This window comes from Castor canadensis, chromosome 3 (genome assembly GCF_047511655.1).
Source record: "Castor canadensis chromosome 3, mCasCan1.hap1v2, whole genome shotgun sequence".
In the NCBI taxonomy this organism is placed as follows: domain Eukaryota; kingdom Metazoa; phylum Chordata; class Mammalia; order Rodentia; family Castoridae; genus Castor; species Castor canadensis.
This window is the reverse complement of record NC_133388.1, coordinates 113,219,352-113,243,023: the sequence shown is the minus strand read 5'-3', so window position 1 is coordinate 113,243,023 and position 23,672 is coordinate 113,219,352. Positions and strand designations below refer to the sequence as shown.

Below are 23,672 nucleotides of genomic sequence, written 5' to 3'. Positions count from 1 at the left end.
GTCTTGGCATATTGGAATTGGTTTTTACTCCATTGTGTCTTGGTCATCAGGAGTGTGGCTAGAGTTATTTCTTTTTTTGGTCACCTTGGGCAAAGGCCTGCTTTGCTCAATTATGATTGGATCAGGGCTGAGGTGGTGCATTCCAGAGGAGGGTTCATGCCCAAGTTATGGTGCATTCCAGGGGAGAGGTTGTGTTCAGGTCAGTGCTAAGGAACAAAGGAGCCTGAGCCTGAAATGATGATGTCCCTGTTATTTTTTAAACGGGGCCCCACATCTGTTATTTTTTTCCTAGTTGGGGCCCAACAACCCCAGCTATGCTGGGGGCATAAATAGGAGGATTCTGATCCACACCAGCCTGGGAATAAATGTGAGACCCTATTCACATTTTTACTGAAAGCTGAAAGAACTGGGGATGTAGCTTAAATTGTAGCACACCTGCCTTGAACTCAAGGTAAGGACAAGGCCCTGAGTCAAAACACTGGTACCACAAAAAAGAAAAAAAAATACAAAGAAAGAAAGGAAAACTCTTTGCTTTCCAGCTGAGTCCTGGCAAGTCTGGGAATTCTGATTGGCAAGAAGAGGAGCATGGACTCCACAACCATCCATCACAACCCACATATTCAAGGAGCCTGATTGAGCCAAGGCAGCCCCAATAGCCATGGCCCTCAAGACAGTGACCTCAATGTCTTTGCCAGCTATAGCCCTGCAAGTCAAGGCATCATTTATTCTCCTTGTCTTATTCTTGTCCCTTGGTTTCCTCCAGGGCTGCAAGTGTCACTAGCAAACCACCACATTATAAGCCCTAGAAGCAACATCTCTTTCCCAAAAATCCCCTAGCCTACCTGGCAGTGATTCTGAAGAGGAATTAGAAAGAAAGAAGAAAAGCCTGCAAAAGTTCTTATTTTCCAGTGTCTCTGCTGAAGTAAGGGAGAAAAGGAAGAAGTCAAAAACAGGGTCCATCTCATAGTGACTCTGAGGACAAGGAAGTGGAAAGGAAGAAATGCTGCAAACATGCTTTTTTTTGGCAGTAACTATACTGAAGAAGGGGGAAAAAAGAGGAAATGTGAGGAAAAGACTCCTTTAAACCAGACCCAGCATCTAGAGTCAAGTCTCCCTACCACTCTCCATACCTTAAGCCACAAGTAGTTGTAGAACTGGAAGAAGAACAAACAAGACCTCAGAACAAATTTCGGCCACCTCAGATCCCTGACTAGGTTCCTGTAGAGGCTGCCACAGAAGAGACAGAGGTGCCTTCTGCCTCCAGGCCAGACAGCCATGAGGCTCATGCAGGGGTCCTGTGAGTCTACATAACACAGTGGCTAGATGGGGTCCAATTTCGCTACCTCAATGAACAGCTGTACTCAGGAACCAGCACAATGCCTCTTTCAGGAAGACCCTGAGGCTTTTGTCCTCTATCATAGAGGCTTCCAGAAGCAAATGGAGAAATGTCCACTACAACCAGGACACTGAATTGTCAGAGATCTTTGTCAGAGGTCCACATCTTTGGTTATGGCTAACTTCTGCTGTGGGGATTGCCTCCTTGCTTCAAGTGTTTGGAACCCAGTACACTGCTTTGACTTGGACTCCCAGGGTCACTGTGTGTGACATGGCCCAGGTACCTCTGGAGGATGAGTCTGTGGTTGTGCTTGTGTTTTTCCTTTCAGTGACAGAAACTAGTATCAGGAATGTTTTAAAGAAGGCAAACCAAGTTCTGAAGCCAGAGGTCGCCTGAAGGTGGCAAAGTCAGCAGCCACTTTGAGAATGTTCAGACCTTTCTGAGGGCTGTGACCAAGCCAGTCACCAAGGTCATCTCCAAGGACCTGACCAACAACCACTTCTTGTTTGATTTTGAAATGACTTGACCTCTATAGGTAGGGCCCACGGTTCAGTTCTCAGACTTGAAACTTTAACTATGTCACTACAAACCAGGTGACCTCTGAAGTGCCTTGAAAGGAAAGGCAGTACTAAAACTCCAGGCTCAGAAGTCTGAAGACTGTATATAGCCAGACTGTTAGTCCGAACATAATATTACTTTCCCTCTGTCCTAAGAACAATGTAAGATAAAATCCTTGGCTCAGTTTTGCTCTAATGAAGTCTTTTTGGTTACAAGAAGCATAAGGTCACTTGGGTGAATTAAAGAATGAGTGCATTGTATGAACACAGGGATATCTGGGAATCCTGGATCATCTTAGTTGACATGAAAACTAGAAGGTTTGGAATTTAAAGATTTCTGGATTTAGCTCCACTGACCATCTCTCAGAAGGCAAATATGCTTTTGGGCTGGACCCCTCCACTGTGCTCTGTTGTGGCCTGTACTAATCCATACCTGCTCATCCATAGAGTCTGCTTCTTCAGTTTCAGCCTATTCAAGCCTTCCAGACTGCAAACAGGTAGCTCTCATTTTCTAGCAATTTCAATCTTCGTCTTCCACTTAGAGCTGGGAGTCATTTAATGTCCGAATAGTCCTTTCTTTAGTTGGAAAATAGTAAAATTCTTATCTTTCACTATTGTTCTAAGGGTTAACTGAAGAAATTTATAGCCAGGGAAGTGCTGAATAAAAAGCTGTGGCTATTATCTAAAAATAAATATGTCAGTAAAAGAGAAAAAATGAGTGGCGAGAATAATACCCTTGTATCATTCCTGAAATATTTTCCCCATTCAGTACAATGTTGACTACATGTCGGAGACAAGGCTCCCTTTGTGAGCCATTCTGTCTTGACCTTGCCCTGGAACATTTTGCGGTTGTTTGTCCCAACTTCTCCATCTCCGGCACAAGATGGCGCCGTCCCTGCTTCTCTTCCGGGAGTTTACCTTGCCGCCGGCGTGAAAGTGCACCCTATAGCAGAACCAGCCAACCAGCCTGCACCTCCTCATACCCCTCACTCCCTCAGCACATAAATACCCCTGTGTGAACAATAAAATTTTGCAGCTTGATCAGAACCCTTGTCTTGCTGTCTCCTTCGTGTCTCTTGTCCCTTCATTCTTCCCCTTCTAGGTTCGCTACCCACGCTGATGTGTCCTGCAGGACGGGACATCTGGCGCCCAACGTGGCTGTAGCTATTCCTGTGATTGCGGGGAGAACACCGTTCTCTGGAAAGGCTTGGCGCCAAGCAGAGTTCGCGATCGCCTCGGCTGACGCAACCGAGAGACAGATCCAGGAGGAGAGTGAGGACGGCGAACAGTGAGTGACCCACCATGGGACAAGCAGTGTCGTCACATGATTTGTTTCTTTCAGGCCTCAAGGAGGCCCTCAAGACACGAGGGGCGCGTGTTAGGAAAAAAGATTTGAGGTCATTTTTTTGTTACATAGGAGATTTATGTCCTTGGTTTCCTCTCGAAGGAACCATTGATGGTAAGAGATCAATGCTCTTACCATCAAGGCTCTGGGTCGGAGACTGTTTAAAAGACTATTATGAATCTTTTGGCCCCAAAAAGGTCCCTGTGACTGCCTTTTCTTATTGGAACTTGATTAATGACATTCTCAAAAGTGCACCCTTTGATAATGGTACTTTAAAACTTGTTAAAATTGGGCAAAATGCTATGCAGACGGCTTCCCGCCCTCCTACAGGGGTCTCTGACGGTGGAGGACCCACGGATGCTGTCAAACATCTTCAAGTGATTGAGCTTTTAAAACCCCAAATCCCATACCTTAAAGACCCAAAAAACTCTACTCAGAAGCTTCTAGACATCATCAATAGCTATAGCAAGGTAGCAGGATATAAAATCAACATAGAAAAATCATTAGCATTTCTATACACTAACAATGAGCAAACGGAAAAAGAATGTATGAAAACAATTCCATTTACAATAGCCTCAAAAAAAATCAAATACCTAGGTGTAAACCTAACAAAAGATGTGAAAGACCTCTACAAGGAAAACTATACACTTCTGAAGAAAGAGATTGAGGAAGACTATAGAAAGTGGAGAGATCTCCCATGCTCATGGATTGGTAGAATCAACATAGTAAAAATGTCTATACTCCCAAAAGTAATCTACATGTTTAATGCAATTCCCATCAAAATTCCAATGACATTCATCAAAGAGATTGAAAAATCTACTGTTAAATTTATATGGAAACACAAGAGGCCACGAATAGCCAAGGCAATACTCAGTCAAAAGAACAATGCAGGAGGTATCACAATACCTGACTTCAAACTATATTACAAAGCAATAATAATAAAAACAGCATGGTACTGGCACAAAAACAGACATGAAGACCAGTGGAACAGAATAGAGGATCCAGATATGAAGCCACACAACTATAAGCAACTTATCTTTGACAAAGGAGCTAAAAATATACGATGGAGAAATAGCAGCCTCTTCAACAAAAACTGCTGGGAAAACTGGTTAGCAGTCTGCAAAAAACTGAAACTAGATCCATGTATATCACCCTATACCAAGATTAACTCAAAATGGATCAAGGATCTTAATATCAGACCCCAAACTCTTAAGTTGATACAAGAAAGAGTAGGAAATACTCTGGAGTTAGTAGGTATAGGTAAGAACTTTCTCAATGAAACCCCAGCAGCACAGCAACTAAGAGATAGCATAGATAAATGGGACCTCATAAAACTAAAAAGCTTCTGTTCATCAAAAGAAATGGTCTCTAAACTGAAGAGAACACCCACAGAGTGGGAGAAAATATTTGCCAACTATACATCAGACAAAGGACTGATAACCAGAATATACAGGGAACTTAAAAAACTAAATTCTCCCAAAACTAATGAACCAATAAAGAAATGGGCACGTGAACTAAACAGAACTTTCTCAAAAGAAGAAATTCAAATGGCCAGAAAACACATGAAAAAATGCTCACCATCTCTAGCAATAAAGGAAATGCAAATTAAAACCACACTAAGATTCCACCTCACCCCTGTTAGAATAGCCATCATCAGCAACACCACCAACAACAGGTGTTGGCGAGGATGCGGGGAAAAAGGAACCCTCTTACACTGTTGGTGGGAATGTAGACTAGTACAACCACTCTGGAAAAAAATTTGGAGGCTACTTAAAAAGCTGGACATCGATCTACCATTTGATCCAGCAATACCACTCTTGGGGATATACCCAAAAGACTGTTACTCCAGAGGCACCTGCACATCCATGTTTATTGCGGCACTATTCACAATAGCCAAGTTATGGAAACAGCCAAGATGCCCCAGCACTGACGAATGGATTAAGAAAATGTGGTATCTATACACAATGGAATTTTATGCAGCCATGAAGAAGAACGAAATGTTATCATTCGCTGGTAAATGGATGGAATTGGAGAACATCATTCTGAGTGAGGTTAGCCTGGCTCAAAAGACCAAAAATCGTATGTTCTCCCTCATATGTGGACATTAGATCAAGGGCAAACACAACAAGGGGATTGGACTATGAGCACATGATAAAAGCGAGAGCACACAAGGGAGGGGTGAGGATAGGTAAGACACCTAAAAAACTAGCTAGCATTTGTTGCCCTTAATGCAGAGAAACTAAAGCAGATACCTTAAAGCAACTGAGGCCAATAGGAAAAGGAGACCAGGAACTAGAGAAAAGGTTGGATGAAAAAGAATTAACCTAGAAGGTAACACCCACGCACAGGGAATCAATGTGAGTCAATGCCCTGTATAGTTATCCTTATCTCAACCAGCAAAACCCCTTGTTCCTTCCTATTATTGCTTATACTCTCTCTACAACAAAATTAGAGATAAGGGCAAAATAGTTTCTGCTGGGTATTGAGGGGGGGAGCGGGAGGGGGTGGAGTGGGTGGTAAGGGAGGGGGTGGGGGCAGGGGGGAGAAATAAACCAAGCCTTGTATGCACATATGAATAATAAAAGAAAAATGAAAAAAAAAAAAAAACCAAATCCCCGAACTCACATATCACCCCTTAATGTTGCCTAAATCTCAGATTCCAGATTTAGATCCCAATACATTAGATATTTTGGGAAGTACCTTCTCCTTGCTTAACACTTCCAACCCCACCCTTGCTAAGGATTGCTGGCTTTGCATGACCACAGGAGCAATAATGCCCATGGCAATACCTGTTAACTCCACCGTAAATAATCAGGATACCTGCCAATCTGGACTTCCCTTTAAAGTACAGCCTATGGATGCACCTACAGTATGCCTTCAAGGCAGGATGCAAAATAATTCTTATGATATTGATGTTGGGGTTAGTTCTTTTGGAAATTGCTCATCAGTTCTAAATTATTCCTCACCTACCCCAGCTCTTTGTCCCCCCAACGGTACAGTTTTTTTGTGTGGAGGAAACTCAGCCTTCCCCAGGCTTCCAGCAAATTGGACTGGTGGCTGTGTTGTTGCCTTATTACTCCCAGATATTACTGTAATCTCAGGAGATGAACCTCTGCCCATTTGTAGCTTAGACACCTTAATTAAAAGACATAAACGGGCAATACAAGCCTTACCGCTCCTTGCCAGCCTTGGAAAAACAGCAGCTATAGGCACAGGTACAGCTGGCTTAGGCACGGCTATACACTCTTACCATCGCCTATCTCAACAACTTATAGATGATGTACAAACTCTATCTGGAACCATTAAGGATTTACAGGACCAAATAGACTCCCTGGCAGAAGTGGTCCTTCAGAACAGGCGAGGCTTAGATCTGCTAACAGCCAACCAGGGAGGTATCTGCTTGGCCTTAGGGGAAAGATGCTGCTTTTATGCCAATAAATCAGGCATAGTACGCACCAAAATTAAACAGCTTCAAGAAGATTTAGAAAAGAGACGAAGGGAGCTATTTGAAAACCCCCTCTGGACTGGGCTTAATGGAATTCTACCCTACATTCTTCCACTATTAGGCCCCTTGCTAGGTCTACTTTTAATTGTGATCATAGGGCCCTGCATTATAAACAGGCTGATACAATTCATTAAAGAACAAATTAACACCTTAGCCTCTAAGCCTATACAGGTCCATTATCATCACCTGGATATGGAAGACCGTGCTCCTGAGACCTTCCTTTCAATAGAAACTCGCTAAATGCTCCATCTGGGTTTCCAAATTTTCTCTCTGCCACCCCCTCCTCTTATATAACATTCTTGACCACTCATCGCCCATTGGGCCCTCCTCCACTGGGCCCCTCTGCTTGGGGGAGGCAGCACCCAGGGAGAGTGATCATAAAGGCTTTTCTAAATGAGGGTGCAGGTAAGACTGCAGGAGGGTGGATCCTAGGATCTCCAGACCCAAGACCTCTGTATGACATGCCCTGGTGCATGGCGGTTGGCATGCTCCTAAAAAATCCGCCTCCTCAAAAAACATGCCGAGGAGATTCTCTTGAGAACCTAGCAAGGACGCTTGCTTACAAAGCAAAAATGATCTCCACCCTGAGGAACTGGGCCTCTGTCATCCCCTCTCAATAAGCCGACATATTCTGGTCATGTTTGTATAAGAATAAGGGGGAAATGTCGGAGACAAGGCTCCCTTTGTGAGCCATTCTGTCTTGACCTTGCCCTGGAACATTTTGCGGTTGTTTGTCCCAACTTCTCCATCTCCGGCACAAGATGGCGCCGTCCCTGCTTCTCTTCCGGGAGTTTACCTTGCCGCCGGCGCGAAAGTGCACCCTATAGCAGAACCAGCCAACCAGCCTGCACCTCCTCATACCCCTCACTCCCTCAGCACATAAATACCCCTGTGTGAACAATAAAATTTTGCAGCTTGATCAGAACCCTTGTCTTGCTGTCTCCTTCGTGTCTCTTGTCCCTTCATTCTTCCCCTTCTAGGTTCGCTACCCACGCTGATGTGTCCTGCAGGACGGGACAACTACAGTTTTACTGAATATCACCTTTATTATGTTTAGGTATCTTCCTTCTATTCCTACTTTGTTTGGAGTCCTTAACATGAAGAGATGTTTAAATGTGTCAAAGGTTTTTTTTGCATCTATTGAGATGATTATTTGAATTTTTTTCCTATTTTTTTTGTGTGCTGTATCATGGCTATTGATTTCTGCATGCTGAGCACAATCCTTGCACCTGGAATGAAATCAACCTGATCATGGCATATTATCTTTTAATGTGTTGTTGAATTCAGTGCTCAAGTATTTTATTGAGAATTTTCCACCTATGTGCATCAAGGAAATTGGTCTACAATTTTCTTCTTTTGTTATGTTCTTGTCAGGTTTTTACATCAGAGTAATACTGGCTTTATAGAATGAGTTTGGTGGAGTTCTTTCCCTTTCCATTTTTTAGCATAGTTTGAGGAGACTTGGGTTAAATTTTCTTTATTGATCTAGTAGAAATCATCACTATACTGATTCAATCCTGGACATTTTCTTTTTCAGAGACTCTATTACCATTTCAATCTCATTGCTTATTTAGGATTTGCTTAGGTGGTTTATATTCTCCTGGTTTAACTTTGGTAGATCTTGTATCTACAAATTTATGTATTTCTTCTTTGTTTTCAGTTCATTAGAATAGAAAATTTCAAAGTATTACCAAATGATTTTCTGAATTTCATTGGTATTTGTTGTGCTATTTTCTTTATCATTTTTAATTTCATTAATTTGGGTATTTTCCTTCCTTTGGTTAGTTTGACTAAAGGTTTGTGGATAATTTTACCTTTTCAAAGAACTAGCTCCTTGTTTCCTTGATACTTTCAATTGTCCTTTTAGTCTATACTTCATTAATTTATTCATTATCTTTATTATTTCCATCTACTGTTTTGGAGTTTGGCTTGTTCTTTTTTTTCTAAAAACTTGAACTACATCATTAGGTTATTTATTTGAGATCTCTGTGATTTTTGTAAACTTTGCTCTTATCATTGCCTTTACTGTATTTCAAAAGTTGTCATAGTTATAGTTTCATTTTATTCTGGAATTTTTTTCTTGTTTCTGTCTTTACTTCTTCAGTAACCCATTGATCATTGAAGAGTAAATTGTTTAGTCTCCAGGTGTTTGGAAATTTTCTGAAGTTTCACTTGCCATAGATTTCTAGTTCTATTCCGTTGTGCACTAATAAAATACGGGAAATTATTTGGACTTTCTTGTATTTGTTACAGCTTGTTTTATGTCCTAATTTATGGTCTTGGAAAAATACCTGTGGGCTACTGATGTGTATTCTGTAGCTCTAGGGAGGAATATTCTGTAAAGTCCCTTTGATCTGTAGTGTTATTTAATTCAGAAGTTTCCTTATTAATTTTTTTTTGTCTGGATAGATCTATCTGTTGGGGTTCATCTTTGTTTTTTGTGTATAATAGTGTTTGCTTTATGAAATTGGGTGCATTGATATTTGCACCTACAGTAGGATAGTTCCCAGAGGGTCAACATGAGGTGACCTTCTTTGTCTCTTCTAAATGTGGTTTGAAGGCTGATTCATCAGACTTGAGTGGAAAAATTTTATTTCATCCTTTCACTTTAAGCCTGTGCTAGTCCTTGCTGTGAGGAGTATTTCCTGTAGGCAAAAAAAGGTTGTGTCTTGTTTTTTAATTCAATCCTCTAATCTGTGAGAATTGAGACCATTTATATTAAGAGTTATTGTTGAAAAATATGTTGTAATTCCTGCCACTTTGCTGTTTTCCTAGTGTTTGATTCTTCTGTACCAGTACTCATTTACTTTTTTAGTCATCTGGTGAGATTTATTCCTTCCTGTAGTTCTGTGGTAACATTTATCTTCCTCTTCTGTGTATAGGATTCTTTTAAGTATCTTTTGCATTGATGGTTTAGTGATCATGAATTGGTTTGGGTTTTTTTTTTAATGGAAGAATTTTATTACTCTATCAATTATGAAATATAGCTTTTCTAGGCACTCTTTCTAGGTTGGCAGTTATTTTCTTTCAGGGTTTGAAATACATCATTTATTCTATGCCTTCATTGATTTTAAAGTTTCTATTAAGGAATCTGTTATTCTCTCGGAATTGCCTTTTTATGTATCTTGGTGCTTCTCTGTTTTAAATTTCATCACCTTGTTCGCTAATGTTTAACTATAATATAGTGTGTGAAATTCGTTTTTTGATCTTGTCTTTTTGGAATCCTAAAAGCATCCTGTATCTCAATGACTATTTCTCATATTTGGGGAGCTTTACCATTATTTTATTGAGTATGTTTCTATATGGTGGGAATGTAAATTAGCATATCCATTGACATTTCTCAAAAAATTAAAAATAGAATTATCATATCAATCTGGAAATACCACTACTGGGGATGAACCCAAAGGAAATGAAATCAGTTTGTTAAAGACAAACTTTAATTCCATTCATTGTTATAGCATTACTTACAATTTCCAGTATATGGAATCCACCTAACTGCCCATCAACAAATAAACAAATAAGGAAATGTATCATATAACACACACACACACACACACACATATACATGAAATACTAATTATTCATCAAAATGATAGATAGCAGTTAGCTAGACATAAGTGAAGTCCACAAGAGGAAGAAAGGAAGAAATCATAATTCACCTTCCCAACTCCAGTAATGTCTGTTTAAGATCAGGTAGACACATCCCAGGAGCTATCACAGGATGCTTTAAAATTAACCACTATCTTAAATATTAATTCACTCTTTACCCAGGAGTAATGCACATCCTAAATATTAACTAAGTCTGGTGCAGGCAGGATTTCACAACTGATTTTTAACAAAACAAAAACCAAACTGAAGAGCTAGATAGTTTAATTCTTTTGCTGAACACAAGAAGTAAGGTATTTATCAATGTCATTTTTCTAGAAACAAAAATACATGAAACCTTGCCATTCTAAATAACACGGATGAATCTGAAGGACATTTGTGAAGTGAAATCAGTCTGGCATAGACAGACAAATACTGCATGATCTCACTTGTGCAGAATTTTAAAAAAATGATCTAATAGAAATGAAGTCTAGAACATACTTCAGATTGTGCCAAGTGATTTTTCTGTTTATTAAGATGATGTATATCCTTTTAGCTTTGTTTTGTAATATAGTGCATTATATTTATTTATAATTAATGTATTTAATAGAATTAATTCCGACATTAAGTAGCATTTTGTACTTTGTGCATGATATGTGGGTTGTCTTTGACAGATAGACTATTTGGAGATTGATCAGAAGGCTGAAATAATTCCTTGTTAGTCATTGAGTTAGAACTCAACCACAAGCTGTTATGAAGTGTTTGAAAAAGTTAAAGGTAATCTTTTGAGTTTTGAGAGACAAGAACACACTGCATTTCTCATAATCATATTTTCACTTCTGACTTCTGTCAAGGACATGAACCAAGAAAACTAGATTTCCATCTACTTCAATTTCTATATAGTTTAATGTGAACAACTAAAGAACATGTTGCTTCTGTGCATACACCTGGCAAAAAATAGGAACCAGAGAAAATAAATATGTCAGTCTCTATGCTCATATCCTAAATGCATTCCAGTAAGTCTTGCTGGACCTGACATATAAACCTCAGAAAAGAATCAACATTCATAAGTGGCTCTTTCTTAGAAAGGGACTTTGTACTTACATTTGTAGTATGTTTACTCATTCTGACCATGAAGGACCTTAACGTATATCAACAACAACTTCTTATCTATAATAAAAGTGTCAAATCTGATTGAATATATAGTAGTTCTCCTAATCTATTATTAATTTCGACATCTTAATGAGTTGGTATGATGTCAAGAACAGCTTACTGATAAACTATAAAAATTATGCTTCTTTTTTTTGGAAAGGATTATTTGGTTTGAAAAATTATAAGGAACTTCTAAATCAAAAGAAATGAAATACAAAAAATATATTTATACATTTTGCCCTATATATAATAGCCATTTGCACATTTTCTGTATATAAAATATTTTTCTGAATATTTTTGAAGTTTATTCTTTTTTTGTAAAGAAAAGGTTTTTAAAAGTTGAAGAATTAAGTTATTTTGTATTGGTATTTAATTGTACAATATTTATCAAAAAAACACTGCCTTTTGTCATGTATTATTTCAGTGACTATTTCTAATTTTAAAAACAGTGGATCTTGTAAATATTTTCATTGTGTGAATTACAAAGGTTAAAGCTCATTTTTGACATGTTACTGTCAGAGCATATACATAGGTTTAATTTCCATTCTTTATGCCTAAGACACCTTGTTATGATGTCTTTTATATTAGGCAAACATAAATATGGAAAAAGAAAATACATGTCTTATCATAGGGAGAAATGTCAATCATGAATTGAACAGTTAAAACTTTCAAATTTTAGGATAGAGAAGTAAAAATTAAAGGAGTAAGATAACTCTTTAACATTAACTCTAAAAAAAGTGAAGTCCATGCTTATTCAAAGAGGTTAAGATCATTTTTTTTATTATAGGTAACTAGCCACATGTACTTTAAACTTTTACTGACTCTGAGCTGACTTTGTCTTTTGTAAACTTCACAGCACCATGGTAAAAGTCACCCTAGCCTCATTTACCTACCTTTCCTTATATAAATGATACAGTTAATCAAACAATTTATTACTAGAATTGGCCTGGTGTTGGCTCAAAGACTTGTGGATGAGAAATGATAATTACACAAGACTTTCCGGGCACCATGATTGCTCTTTTCTTTCCCAGATTATTACTTTTATATTTGGAATGTTTTCAAATATTTCCTTTCCTGAGTGTCTCAGAAATATTTATCAATGTGTATGTGCTTCCAAAATGTGATGCTCATTTCTAATATATTTGGCCATTAGAATTGCTCCTTGCTTGTTTGTTCAGCTCTCCTGCCAACACATTGGTTTCACTCTTGGTTTTGCCACCTGGTCTGCACACCTGCACATGGTGTTTCATAGGCTTGTAGACACCTAAAACAAGAACTCAGAACGTTCATGCACTTTTACTTATTCTCTCAAGAAAACCAGTCATCTGTTGCATTAGCATCACCAACTCCTAGATGACTGCATGGAAGATTGCATTATAATCAAGAACACAAATTTTGAATTTCAGTGAGTAAAGTGGATCCACCATGGATAACTGAGGTTAGAGATCAAAACATTTAAAAGCACTGGTTTGTCTGAATGTATGATTTTTTCTACCATTTTTTTTTCTAGAAGAGGCAGAAGTCAACTCATGGGAAGAAAATAAATGAGTGTCTTTATAGATTTGTGATTACACACTTACAATTTAGATATAGAACAAAAACAAGATCATAGAATATGAGAGTGTTGGTGGAGATGCTGTAGCATAACAGCGATATAGAGTAGACATTCCCCAGGAATCACCTGGTCACAGAGTTGGATTAAATTTCCCAACCTCTCCTTCAGGTGAGTGTGCACATGTGACTGAGTGGTAAGTGGCAAGCAATGATGTGCACTGATTCTTCCAGGACTTCCCATAACAATCTCACATATGTATTGTGCTTTCTTCTTTTTCATTGCCTTGCTGAATGAAGAAGACAAAGAATTGGATTGCCTGAATTTTCTTTTGACTAACATTTACTGGAGTGGGAATGGGAGAATTTGATGGCCTGGACACACCAAAGGGAGAAAACACCACCACCCCTAACCTATTACCCCTCAAATCCCACAGTTCTCCTTAGCTAAAAGGTCAAAATTTTCAGTCCTATCCATTTAGTATTCCAGAAAGCAGCAGAGAAAAACTATGATCTCACTCTACTTCTATCATCAAAGACTAGATAGTCCATATTTTTTCCTTTGCCTGTAAATAACAAGACACCCTGCCTTCGTGGCAAGGCAAAGCCCGAGAAAAGAAGCTGAAGGAACTTCCACCAGTATAAACCTAAGAAATTCAAACTATAGTATATCACAATCAAACTGAAAACAGGCAAAGAGAAATCTTGAAACAATTAAGGGAAATGACACTTTACTTACTTATAGGGAAATAATCTGAAGGACATCACATATGCAACCAGAAAGCATGAAACCAAAGCTGGGGTATGACTCAGTGGGAGAACTACACTTGCCTAGCTTGTGCAATGCCCTGGTTTTGATCTGTACCACTCAAAAAAATAAAAAGAGAAAGAATGAAATGATACAGTATTTTTAAAAAATGTTTAAAAGGAAGAACCTACACTCTGAATCATATACAAAAGAAAAATATCTTTCAAAAATGAAGAATTAAAATTCTCTCCTATGAAGGAAATCTAATGGAATTTTTCACCCATACAGTAATCCTAAAAGCAGGGTCAAATAAAATTCTCTCAACAGAAATGTAAATGATAAAAGAGGGAATCATAGAATATCAGGAAGAAAGAACAATAGAAATAATAAAAATTGGGGTACATACAGTGTACATATAGTGTGTTTTCTTTCTCCTCTCATGCTTCATAAGTTTCTGAGCCACAAACTTAACATCTGTGTACTTAAGTGTATGATAATCTTACACATCACTAACATTTTATAAAAGGTTTGTCTACATAAACCAAAAATACACAAAAGACATGAATTGACAGTTTGCTAGGATGCTACAATGATAAAAATGACTTAAGCATATTAAAAAAAAGTGCTCAAATTTATTTCTCCCTTTTTGAGGCACTTGATATCGAACCCAGGGCTATGAGCATGCTGCCAGCTGAGCCACACCTCCAGGCCCCATATTTTTCTATTTTTTTTTTGAGATAAATTCTCACTAATTTTGCCCAGGCTGGCCTCAAACTCCCAATCCTCTTACCCACATCTCCTTATTAGCTGGAATTACTGGTGTCTGCTACCATGCCCAGCTTCAGCATTACTCTTGCAAAAAGAAAGACAAACAGTAAGTTTCTGGAGCTATAATTTCTCACATATAAGATTGGTAAAAGTACACAAGCCCACCACCTTCCATTATTGGTAAGGCTCTCCTGCATGTGCTACTGATGGGAGTAATTGTCCCCTATGTGGAGGACCATAATTATAACTAATTAAGTGATCTAAACATTTATGCCATAATACATCAGTCCCACCTCTAAGAATTTATCCTAAAATACCCTCTCAAATATAAAACGATATATGTACACGGTTAGTAATTATGACATTGTGATGCAAAAACTTTGGAAAAGTCTAAATATCAAAGAGAATATTTGAATAGACTAAATTTATCTAAAAAATAGAACTTCAAAGAGCTATAAAAAGAACATATATGTCAATAAACTGATAATCACAATTTTGTGGATGAATTTTAAAAAATGAATATGAAAAAAATGTTGCCACTTTGTTCTAACATGGGAGAGGCACTGTGTGGATACATATAGCACGAGTGTAATGCTCTTATTGATCTGTCAGTTTGTTATTCCTACTTCAAGAACTTTTCTTGGCCTTAAGTCGTCACTTCCATTACTTGACTGAGCTTCAAACACTGGTTTTTAATCTTTTGGGGCACTATTGGGACCCCCATAAACTTTCTGCACTCTCTTTTTCAAGAGAAACACACAACTAAAGTTTTGGTGCATATAACACACTGAAACCTCCAATAGAATTCTGAAGGTGTGCAAAATCTTCAGACAACTAAAATTTCTGAATTATCTTCTGAAAGTCAATAATCTAAACCTTCATCTAAAGTCTCTTTCTAAAAATAATAATTAGAAAATTATTTCCACATAGCTACTTCAATATCTTTTAGTTCATGTACAGAATGGTCCCCAAAGATAGTCAGATCCTAATTCCTAACAGTTATGGATATGTTTACCTTACATGGATAAAAGAACTGTCAATGTGATTAAATTAAATTAAAGATCTTGAGATGGTAAAATTGATCTAAATTGTTGTATAAACCAAGTATAACCATAACAATTCCTCTAAGAGGAAGAGGAAGTCTCTGAAGAGATGTAGTTATGGTTGCAGAGTGATGAGAGCATGGGATACAGGCCAGAGAAGGTGAGAACAGATTCCCTCTAGAGCATCCAGAGGAAGAGAGTTCTGTCTTGTGTCCACTCAATTTTAGTACCATGAGAATCTCTTCGGACTTCATTTTCCAGACATTTAAGATAATAAATTTAAATAAGTTTATGATAAATTTTTATAACAGTAGGAAACTACACAAATGCAAGGAGGAAACTCACAGAATGCTATACAAGAGTCTTAGTGATGGGGCCACTCTCCTCCTTGCCTCCCATCACACACATTCTTTGTCATGACCCTTGGCTCCCATTGATGCAGCCACTCCGACACCTTCAGTTCCTGAGTACCCCCATTTCTCCTTATGCCCCAAGTTCGACACACTGAAACATCTGCTAGGAATCACACTTCACCCAATCCTCATCAATTCACACATCTGACATCAGTGTAGGCACCACTGTCTCATTTAAGAATTCCATCCTCATACATTATTTCCCTTCCTCCCTTCTTTCTATTCAGTTTCATCCAGCACTTACCAAATTGTATTGTCATACTTAATTAATTTCTACCTTCTAATATAAGAAGAGTTCGATAACCAGATGTGGTGGCTCATAGCCATAATCCCAGAACTCAGGAGGCTAAGACAGTAGTATCATGAATTCCAGACATAGCAAGATTGGGTCTCCAAAAGCAAAAAGGATAGCATTAGATAACTGTTAAAAAATAACCTCAGTACATGCCACAATGTCCTGACCATGAGAGAGAATTAATAAATATGTTTTCGGGAATGGATAAGTGAGTCAAGAATAAGAGCCATAGTGAATGGATACTAAGCAAGAAGGCTTAACAAGAATTTCAGGTGAGATATTTAAAAATAATCCCATGTATGCAAAATGTCATTGATTTGATCTTAGCAAATTTTAAACTTCTTGGGTTAGCAGTGGCACAGCATTTGACATGAGGCCCTGGGTTCCATCCTCAGCACAGGGAAAAAATTAAAATAAAGAAATAAATTCAAGGTGTAAGAAGCAGATGGAGTCACTCGCTTAGCTGAAAGTCAGTTTGACTAGTAACATCAAGCTTCCTTATCACTGCCGTAATTGTAGGTGAGGTGTGTATTTTCATGTTAAGTTAAGGAATGTGTGGCCATTTTAAACATTTTGTTCATATACTAGAACTTCTGGTCATGGGTGGTCTGTGTCAGCCTGGGCAGGAAGCACACAGAGTGGCAGATCATGGAATCCTGACATCAGCAAGTCACTGCTGCTGAGAAGACACAGTGAGGTGTGCTGAGTCAGGGAGGACAGAGGAGGAGTTGCTTTGGGGACCGGAGAAGTGGGGTCAGAGGGTTACCATTTGCTGTGGGTCATGAAGTAGGAGTTCTCCTGATCCAGAGAGGAGGTAAGAGGATTCCAGGAAGGGGATTAGGATGGTAATGTCAGCAGCCTCCACACTGGAACACTTGTATGCCAGTCTTTCTAAGTCAGATATTTTACAACAAAATCATGCTCATATCTTTAAAATCTGCAAAATGGTTCAACCATTTTTAGTAGGTTCTCTGTGATTTCCTATCATGATTTTCTTTTTTAAAGGCCACCTACCAAAATCTTAAAAAAAAAAAAAAAAAAAAAAAACCCTGTCCTTATTTGTCAGTGCCCTGTTAAACTTCTGCCTGCTGGATACCCACCTCTGCCTGAGAGGAACACGCAGTGCTCAGGACAGCAAGCAGACAACTGTGACTGAAGCAGAGTGGGGGAAAGAGGGAAGCAGTGACATGCCAGACTTAGGAGCTCTGTGGAGGCCACATTGTGAGGAGGTTGATGGGGATGACAGAAGATGAAGAGGCAGGTGTAGGGAAGAGGATACTAAATTTGGAAATGAACATGTTAAGTTTGAGGCCACTGTCAAAGAGAAAAAAAGTTTGAGGCCCAGAAAGAGAAAAAAAGAAAGTGATGAAGTGAGCATATGTGTGGGCCAGATTTATGGACGAAGCCCAAATTTTCTTCCATGAAGCACTAAAAATGAAGACAATTAATTAAAACCAGGGGAGCTTTGCTAAAGTTCATCATCTTAATCATATTCCAAAGAAGAGGGATGCAGAAAGACAAGCTACTGGCAGGGGTAGATGGTTGACTTTGCTCTTAGAGGCTGCATGGTGCAGTGGTGTTTGGTAACTTAGTGAGGAAATGAAACAGCAGCTCTGGGTCCTAATGCAATTCTCAGAGTGATCCCTGTGATGCTCGTGAGAGGTACAGAAGCTGGGCCAGATGCACTGGGTGAAAGGAAGATAATTAAAAGCAGGAGTTTGTAATTACCTTTTCCTCTTGTGAGAGGAAAAGAATAATTAAGCAGCCAAGTCAAAGCAGATGCTCACAAAGTGTTTCTAATTATAAAGGAGAGTCTTGTAGTAATTTGTACTTTACCTCTTGACAATATTAGGGAATTCTTTTTCCTCTAAGTACTAAATGTCATGTGAAATAATTGCTTCAGGCCTTCAAACATGAGGGCAGCAAGAATTTATTAAATAGTTATTAAGTACAGCTGTGTAGTAAGCTTTATTATTAATATATCTAAGTCACTGTCCTCAAAGAGTTCACACTCTATTGTAGTATAATTTTTCTGGGAGCCAATAAATAATATACAATGGTTATTGTTTTAACAATTATTTTATTTCATTTTACATTTCTCTTTTTACTCTTCAGACTGATGGAGTTTGGACCACAGGTTTTTACTACAAGAAAAAAGAAAAACCCTAATATTTATCATCTGGTGATTTTAAATAGTGACCTCTGGCCTGCAGGTCAAATAAGATGAGTTGGTTATGTGATCGTATTAAGGACGGCTCTTCTACACCTAGGGAAGAGTGATGCAAGGTTATCTACTAGAAATGAGGCTGACCTTTTGGAAGAATAGAAAGAATGAAGTGTGGCCAGATGAGAGTGCACAGTGAGATTGAGGTACAGTGCAGAGAAGAGAAGTGGAGAGTGTGGTACACGGCTTGTGAAAATAGACAAGATCATTCCCCTCTCTGCACCAAGGCTGCTGTGCAATGTGACTTTTCAGCACTACTTACAAAGAAGTGGAGGATATTTCTTATCCCTTGAATCAGATCTTGCTTTGTTACTTACTTTGGGCAAAGAATACAGTGGAAATGCATTTGTAACACCTCCAAACCCAGCTTTGCACAGCTCTACTGTCCCTGGTTGGATACCAAGTGAACAACTCCGGCTGTTTGCTACAAGGAACACTGGACAGCTACCATATTTTACTCAATGAACTTTGATTGACAATGGTGTGTCAGCATGCCTCACTTACTAAAAAAATGTACCACTCTGTCTGGGTATGCATGGTGAGCAAAGCTGTGCATGTGTGGGCAGTGTGGAAATGGAAACTATCTAATTTCTAGTCACTTTTCCTGAGAATTTAAAACTGCTTTAAGGCAGTGGAGTGACTCAAGGGGGAAGAGCACCTGCCTATCAAGCCTGAAGTCCTAAGTTAAAACTCCACTGGTACCAAAAAAATAAAAGCCACTAAAACATCTTAAAAAATTAAATCTACTTTTAGAAAGTCATGTATAATTAAGTCAGTGTTATATTACATGAATATCAACATAAGCACTTAATAAACTATTTTCTCCTACTTTAATGATACTTTTTAAAGAACATACAATTAGAAAGTTTACACAAATATTACAATTATGACTTATATTTAAAGAGATAGTGTCAAGGTCCTTTTTATAGGAAAAAAACCTATAAAATTCCATTTTATCTCTTGAATCTCCCTTGAAAGAAGAAAATATAAACTGAGTGAATTCCAGTGGACTCCATTGATCTCAGCTATCTAAGCCAACTAATGTGTTTTAAATATGCAATAAGAAAAATTTATTGTGGTCTTCAGCTGTTCTTTTTTGTAAAGAAATAACTGATGTATTGCATTCATTGAATTTTCTTAATTTCTTTGGCTACAGGATGAAATGTGACAACAAACTGCCAAGATCTGTAAATGATTTGTTCGAATTTCATTTGCACTTAAGGATTAATTTGAAGAAAACTAATAATTAAACCACTGAGTATTCCCCTTTGTCACTAGAATTCCTATGTATCTATGTCTGTACACATATGAAGATATCATTTATCACTTTCATTATATACTTGTAGTTATTTTATAACTGAAACTTTACTTTCTAGTATATTGAAACTTTACTTTCTAGTATTATTCTGATCAGAAACATGTGAGCCCATTATTATTTTTCTTTTCATATTGTAAAATAATCTGATCAAAACACAGAGAATATGTGGTCACAAACTGTTATATCATTATCTTTCATTATTTTTGCATTTTAATGAAATATGATAGTATTACATTGATTTTTTCTGGGTTCTTATTCCACGACTCTATTCTTCTTTATCAAGAGAAGCAGTCACATTTTTTTTTTGTTGTTGTTGTTGTTTTTTAATGGGAGGATGATTTGAACTCAGGGCTTTGCATTTGCAAAGCATGTGCTCTAAGAAGCGGTCACTTTTTGAGGTTGAACAAATCCACCAGTAATACTGGTTTTTCTAGGTAGAAAAAGTAAACTGTATATGGAATAGTATTTTTCATTCCTTCTTTCTATTGTTATAACAGAGGAAATAAAAGTCACTTTGAGGGAGAGAGAGTAAGTAGAGGACAAAAATCCTTTCCTGAGCTTTAGAGCCTTACTAACATGAGGCAGATTGCATAAGGACATCTTGTCAGGAACTAATTCTGCCAGAGGGAGCCATTTCCCAGAATCAAAAAACAAGTGGCCAGTCTTGCCTTTTAAAGAGACATTCCAATGGACTTACAAACTTTCCAATCACACTGTCTCCTGTGAGTCCCCACCAGATTGACCTGTCTCAATCTGTTGTATCCCACAGAAAATGCTAAGGGGTTCCTTCTCCTTGTTAGAGAAGTTAGAAAGTGTTCCACACTTTCCTTGTGTGGAACATGGGCTGAAGTGAACCTGTGTTCCTCAGTTTGCAGATCTCTTCTGCACCTGAATAAAATTGTCTTACTTGTCTTTGCTGTATTTTTCTTTTCCCTGCTTGTGATTTCATGTTTAACAAGGCCCATATCTCATCTTCTAGCTTTTGCACTCACTGGTTTGTATGTTTAGATTATATTAAGGGGTTAACCTCATGACCATTTGGCCTTTTTGTTGACTTTAGTGGAAATTAGTGATATTTACAATCTATGATTGCACTGTCATTTGTTACAATCTCTGGTTATTGCTATAAAATGCTCTAGTTTTATATGCTCTTAGTTAATATAACTAAGCAAACTCAGCATTATCTCTGAGTAAGGCCTCTACTGGATAATTTAAAATAAAAAATGACTATTGCCTTCATCATTATTACAAAAATAATGGAATGGGATGAACAATTATCAATCACACCATGTCTGATCCTGAATAGTATGGAACAGAAAGTTCATGTTCTGTTAGGATCTACTCAAGACCCCAGAGTCAATGTAAAGATTATAAAAAAAATCTTTGAGTGCATAAACACAGAAATTTGTAAGAAATGAGAACTACAGTAAATTTTACCTTCAGGTGGCTTCTACTTCCAGACAAGAGACCAAGAATCAATCTACCATCCATTAACTCTATGGGATAGTTTCATGGTTCTGAAGAAGGTGGAATGACTAGTCAGTCCTACACAAGCTTTATTACTAACTTTCTTAACTTCTGCTTTGTTCTCCTAAAAATCCTTTTGTTTTTCCAAGGAAACATATTTGTACTTCCTGGGGAAACTTTTGCATCCCATCCCTGACCCTGCCTAAGGTAGGTATATAAACCCACATGGTAACCACTACTTGTAAGTATGTAAATCCCATATTCTAACTACTTTGAGTTACTTGTCAATGTACACTTTTATGTGTATGCACTTTATGTATACAAATAAGCTCTTTTCTCTTGCTAATCTGTCTTTTGTCAGCTTAATTCACAGGTCTTCAGTTACTAAGCCTAAGAGCATATAGGAAAAGGTTTTTCTCCCTAATGTTTGCATTAGCTTCTATATTAGATTATATAATATATTATAACCTTAGCAATAGAAATCAAGAGTTATCTTTGTACATTTTTAATGATAGAAACTAGAATACGTTGTTACAGTATTGTCACTAGAATCTAAGGTTCATATTTTTAATGGCACTGGTGCACTCTTTGATCAGAAGCCTAACAAATACTTTGTGTCCCATGGGAAGAATCCATTTCAGGACACATGGATGTAAATGGAATTTATTAAAAGTTAGAAAAGGAAAATACAAAGAGGAGCATGGTGGGACCCAGGTGGAATCTGGAGACCAAGAGAGCTGGCTTCTCCTCATCAGGTGTTTTTAAAACCTAAGATAACCCAGGAGAAGGGAGGACCCAGATGATTCCCATCCAATAATCAAGGAGTGAGGAGGGGTGTGGGAAGTTCCAGCCAGGTGAGGGCAGTTCCTGAACAAAAGTGTGGTTAATCTAAGATGTGATATTTTTCTATGAGTCCCAAACTTTCCCTAATTTTAGCCTGCCTGAAATTCCCCCTGAGAGACAATATTCCAAAAAATTCTTTTTTGGGCGGTGCTAAAGGGAGCAGTCAATTTTCAGTATCTGAATCGAGCTGACAAGGGGCAGTAGACCTACCTACAGAGGGAAATTGTCTCTCCTATTTCTTTCCCTTGGGGCTCATTTAGACACAAGGTGTTTGAATTATTGTCCAGCAGAGTCAAAGTTCCTCATGGAGATCTGGGAACTTAAAGTAACTATAGTTAACAGTTTAACAATTAATAGAGTAGTATGATACTACTAAACCTCTATTATCACAATTGTGAACATACACACAAACTTGTAAAAGAGGACACCAACTTGGTACAGTGCCTTTTAAAAATTCTATTATAGAAGGTTTGTATACATGAAGAACAAAAAGACATCTAACATATAAAGGACCAAGTAGCAGCATCACAGTTTAAACCTTGAATTTTGGTTAGAGAAAGTAACAAGTTTGTGGCTGTCAATACTGTCAATACAGTACTAAAAATTAGAAACCCCCAAATTTCCAGTAGTTAAGGAAAGGCAGTGTCAATAATTTCAAACAGTCTCTGTTTTAATGCTCAATTGCATATCATATATATATATATATATATATATATATATATATATATATATATATATATATAAAACAATGTTTATCTAGCCAATGTAAGATATACGAGGAACAGATGACAGGTAACCCAATGTTTATCTGACAAACAGGTGTCAGGCCTAAGTGTTAGAATTTTAAGTATATGACATAAAGAGCAGAAACATCAAAGACCATATTGGATAAAATGTACCTTATATAAAAGAACTACAGGTGTTTACATGCATACACTTTGAATTCTATAAATGATTTATAATATTTATGTACACATACAAGTCACTAGCAGTTTTATAACCATTTGAAATAATGTTTTATTTAGTTTCCTCAGTGTTACCATAAAAATACCTTAGGGTTTTTGTGTCTGACAGGAGATTAATTTAGGTAGGATGCAAAGAATTGTAAATAATTTCAAATGGATTATGTACAAAACTTGTCTTTTTTTTCTTTTTTGGTTAGCAGGATAAAAGCACTCCCATGATCTAAGGATTCAGACAAGAATGAATGTTGGCTTCCCCTATGCTGGCTGTTAGAAAGAGAGAGGGAAAGGAAAGAGGAAGATTGCCCTTTGAGAGAATATGTGATCATACCAAGATCCTCAGGGTGTCCCTCTTATATCCTGGAAGTCTTGATTGCAGGTCCTCTAGACCTTGCTTGCCTTAAAGGCCCCCAGCAGACACCTTTGTGAAGCAAGAGGCACGGTACCCCAACCTCCTAATGCTCCAAAGGGTAGTCTCTTACACCCCTGCATGAGGGTTCCTAAATAAGATGCTGATCCTGACTGCCAACCCAACTATTAGAGCATCATGACTATCCAAA

At 37.8% G+C, this 23,672-nt stretch overlaps 1 pseudogene; it reads left to right on the top strand.

Moving 5' to 3' along the window:
* The first annotated feature begins 112 nt into the window (after nucleotides 1-112).
* LOC109703094 (ribosomal RNA-processing protein 8 pseudogene) lies at nucleotides 113-1,910 on the top strand (annotated as a pseudogene).
* Nucleotides 1,911-23,672: the final 21,762 nt, after the last annotated feature.